Source organism: Sapajus apella, unplaced genomic scaffold (assembly GCF_009761245.1).
Source record: "Sapajus apella isolate SASKATOON/1434 unplaced genomic scaffold, GSC_monkey_1.0 scaffold13, whole genome shotgun sequence".
NCBI lineage: Eukaryota > Metazoa > Chordata > Mammalia > Primates > Cebidae > Sapajus > Sapajus apella.
This window is the reverse complement of record NW_022436953.1, coordinates 22,248,750-22,253,359: the sequence shown is the minus strand read 5'-3', so window position 1 is coordinate 22,253,359 and position 4,610 is coordinate 22,248,750.

Genomic DNA, 4,610 nt, shown 5'->3' with positions numbered 1-4,610 from the left:
TGATCTGCCTGCCTTGGCCTCCAAAGTGCTTGGATTATAGGTGTGAGCCACCACGCCCAGCTTTTTTCTTTTTCTTTTTTTTTTTTTTTAAAGACAGTTTTCCTTTGAATGGATCACACTTTCCTATTTCGTTGTATGGTTTGTTATTTTTGTTGTTGTTGTTGAAAACTGGACATTTAACTCTAGACATCAGATTCTCCCCCTCCCCTAGGGTTTGCTGTTTTTTTTTTTTTTGTCATTGTTGCTATGTATGTATTTATTTATTTTCAAAATTGCTGTAGGTTGTCTCTGTGCCAAGGATCAGCCTGAGGTGTAGACTTAAGATCTTCTCAGTTTCTTTTTTTTTTTTTTCTGAGCCTGTTTCTTTCCTTGGGCATGAGTGGTCACTTTCGAATTTTCCTTGTATATCCAGTTGCTTTTGAATGTCATGGTCTTTAACGTATGGCTGCCAAAAGGGAAACAAAGAAAAATGGAGGTGGGGGGGCAGTAAAGGACACTGTTCCTTTAAGTCCCCTGGAAGTCAATTCAGCCAGGAGAGGGGCTTACAACAATGGGGAGGTGCAACAATGCCCCTTTGCACTTCTGCCATCAGAAGCTGCAATCAGCAGTCAGAACACAGATCCCGAGATTTGGAGGCCGGGGTCAATTTTTGTTTACCCTGGCACCCACAGGTTATGTGTAGGTTGCTCCAGGAACAAATGTACAGCTGTCTGCCACAGAGCTGGGAGTGGGGGATGGGTAGCTGCTGCTCCTTTGCTAAAAGCTGAGGTTGGCTGTAATTAACCACAGTGTACAGACCAAGCTTTCCCCTGGATGTTGCAAGCTTCTGGTCACCCCTATTTAAAATATGCTCCTCCAATAGGCTCCTTCAGAGTCCCAAAATAGTTACGTAGGACAGATTCTGCCAGTGCAGTTATCGTCTAGGTGGGGGCAGCTTCCCTGTGCTCCCTGCACTGACATCTTCCTGGAAGTCTCTCTCATTGTCTCTTTTTTTTTTTTTTTTTTTGAGACAGAGTCTCGCCCTGTCACCCAGGCTGCAGTGCAGCAACCTCCACCTCCTGAGTTCAAGTGATTCTCGTGCCTCAGCCTTTTGAGTAACTGGAACTCAGATGTGCGCCACCATGCCCGGATAATTTTCGTGTTTTATGTGATGATGGGGTTTCACCGTGCCAGCCAGGCTGGTCTTGAGCTCCAGATCTCAAGTGATCCACTCTCCATGGCCTCCCAAAATGTGGGGATTACAGGCATGAGCCACCGTGCCCAGACTCATCTTTTCTTATAAGGGCAGCAGTTATATTGGATTGGGGCCTACTCCAATGACCTCATTTAACCTTAATTACCTCTTTATAGACCCTGTCTCCAAATAAAGCCATATTCTGCAGTATTGGCAGGTAAGGCTTCAACATATGAATTTTGGGAGGACACAATTCGGCCTATAACAGCATGGACTTCCCCAATATAGGTAGCGGGCTTGGATGCTGGGCACGCTCTCGAAGAAACAACCCTGGGATTTTAGTGTCTAGTTGCTTCTGAGGTCATGATTATCCTGTCCTGAGCTTTTCCCCTGGGTAATGTAAATGTCCTCTTCCTCCCTTGGAGTTTCATGGTTCTAGAGGGAGAAAATCCAAACTGGTTTCTGTGTAATAAAAACAAACCTCAATAAAAACAACCATGGTGGGTCAGTCAGTAGATTCTGATGTTCTCTGAGGTTAAGCCTGGGACCCTCAGTCGTATGGCAGACTTCAGGAGACGTCAGTGCAGCTGTGACCCCTGTTCTCGCTGGCTTTCCCCACCTGCTCTCAGGTACCCTTGGCTGTGATATCTGGGTAGAGAAGTGGGAAATGTGGGCAGTTTTCCCAGACCACACAGTCGTGTCCTTTCTTTCTTGGTTTCTTGAAGAAAGTGCCCTGGTTCCAAGCATAAAGTCCTGGGGGTAGATTCTCAGCTGTAGGGGAATTTGGGGAGTAGTGGCTGGGCTGCCACATTGCCTGAGTTCAGGCCAGGGACCTCCAAGAGCCTGTGGCTAAAAAGAGAGAAGCCAGGAAAGGTGGACATTGACCTTTCCCTCAAACCCCCAAACTCTGATTCTGCTTTGTAAAATGTCTCCCAGGGCCTACTGGGATCAAGAGACTGTCACCTCTTGAGTGATGCCAGCATGGCTGGGGCAGATAGAGCACTCTGGCGAGGGCACCTGGAGACTCAGGGACTACAGTCATGTGACCTTCCAGGGCCTTCATTTCCTCATCTGCAAAATGGGAGAAGCACTCCTAGATCTGCCTCCTTCATGGGACTGGGTACGGATGGGATATAGGAAGCAGAGTGGCATTGCTAGGGCCTGACAGGTGTGAGAAGGTTCACACTTCCTCTGCGGAATCTTTTGCAAGAAGGCCAAGATTCGGGGCTGTGACTGCCCCAGGCAGGCTAATCCTATGGGACCCCTATACACTGACAACCCTTAGGTCCTGATGCAACATGTCTTCAGAGGAGAGTCTGATGTTGTGCACAGAACAAGCTGGTGGCAGTCCCACTCACACCCCCATCTCACCCACGCTAGCACAAACTGTCCTCCGTGCTTACTGGAGTTTGTCCCTTCAAATAACAAATACTCACCTTTTGATTTTGAAGGGCAGAGGTTGCTGCCTTCCAGCTGCGGTTTCCATGGTCTGGGGAGTAGTCATACCCATTGTTCACACTGAACCATGATGATTTGCTTGGAGTCAGCCCACAGTGGGAGTCGGGGAGGCGGCCCTGTTCACGCTGCAGCTCCCCCGTCCAGGAGGGAGCCAGCACTCAGGGTATGTTAGTTGAAGGAATGAATTTGGATGAGACTGGCCCCATTTTGGCTGGGAGAGAGCTGGGAGCAGAAAGAAGGCAGTGACAGCACCTGGCCCCTGGGAGACATGGGCACAGGGCCTTTCCAGGGTGTGCTGCCAGTAGCTGCTCCTGGTCTGCCTGTGTGGTTTGTTGGGGTTCACAGTGTTTTCTGTTGTGCTGTGCTTTGTCCGTAGCTGTTGGTCACCTCTGGTTGTCACTGTCAAACCTGAGAGCCCTTAGAAACTCACTTCTTGGCTGGACGCAGTGGCTCACGCCTGTAATCCCAGCACTTTGGGAGCCCGAGGCGGGCAGATTGCCTGAGCTCAGGAGGTTGCAACCAGACTGGGCAACATCGTGAAACCCCATCTCTATTAAAATACAAGAAAAAATTAACTGGGTGTGGTGGCATGTGCCTGTACTTCCAGCTAATCGGGAGGCTGAGGCAGGAGAATTGTTTGAACCCGGGAGGCAGAGGTTGCAGTGAGCCAAGATTGCGTCATGGCGCTCCAGCCTGGGCGACAGTGAGACTCCGTCACAAAAAAAATAAAACATGTTAAAACCAAACAAAACAAACAAACAAACAAACAAAAAATGCACTTCTCCTGATTCCATTGTGTTTTCCGGTCCTTCCTGTGGCTCGGTTGAGCTCTGGAAGATCCAGGTCTCTTCTCAAGGGCTGAGGAGGAGGCTCCTCCAAGCTCAGCAGTAGGGGTGGGTGGAAGGTTCAGTGAGTTGTCTGAGAATTTGGACCAGAACAAGGCCTTGGTCATCTTAAAAGCCTCCGCTCTGGACACCGGGCACCTGGCCAACCCCAGGCACCCCTGGCTCAGATGGTTGAACAGACTGGCCCTTAGGTTTGTGAGATTAGGAGCTGCCCTTAGGAGAAAACTCTCCTCCAGGAGAAGGAGACAAAACACATTTTAATTGAAACATTTCAGTCAGTTGCTACATCGCTTCTTGTTTGGCTTCTAATGCTGAAGGATGCCTGTGATTTAACGAAGCCACTCTCTCAGGGGACCCAGCTCCCTGAGCCTGCCGGGTAGTGAAGTGGAGTAATTGTGGATTTTTGTTCTTTGGTCTTCTTTTTATTGATGTTTCAAGTGTATGTAAGGAAAATGACTCTACAGCGCTGACTTCAGTCCCTGGGACTCCCTCACTGCAGGGTGAAGCTGGAGGAAGCTGCAGGAGAGGCAGCCTGGCGTCAAGGTAACAGCAGCAGTGGCAACAGTGGCTGCTAGGATTTTTGATGTGCCAGGAATTATGCCAAGTGCTTCAGGAATGTGAATGTCATTGAATTCTCCTAGCAGTCCCATGAAGTGGAGACTATTATTATCATCCCTATTTTATCCATGAGGAAGCGGAGGCACAGGGAAGTAGCTGCCAGGAGGAGGAGCTGTCCCTTCGGCCAGGCTGAGGGGCTTCAGAAAAGGCACAGGCCCTTCAAGTCCATGTCACGGGCCCAGGTGGTCTGATGGTTCTAACTGTGTGACCCTGGGCCCTCGGAGGAGTCACTTCCCTGTCAAATGAGGACCCTATTCCTCTCTGATCCAGGGCTGTGAGAGGATCACATGAGATCCTGGTTATGACAGTCTCACCCCGCACAGGCACCGGATAGTGACAGAGGCTGTGACTGAGGATGAGTGGCAGTGGGGCAGCACCTGGGTGTGGCCCCCACCTGTTCCTCTTGGCAGAGCTGTCTCCCATGGGGGCCCCCACCTGTTCCTCCTGGTGGAGCTGTCTCCCACGGGGCCCCACCTGTTCCTCCTGATGGAGCTGTCTCCCACAGGGCCCCCACC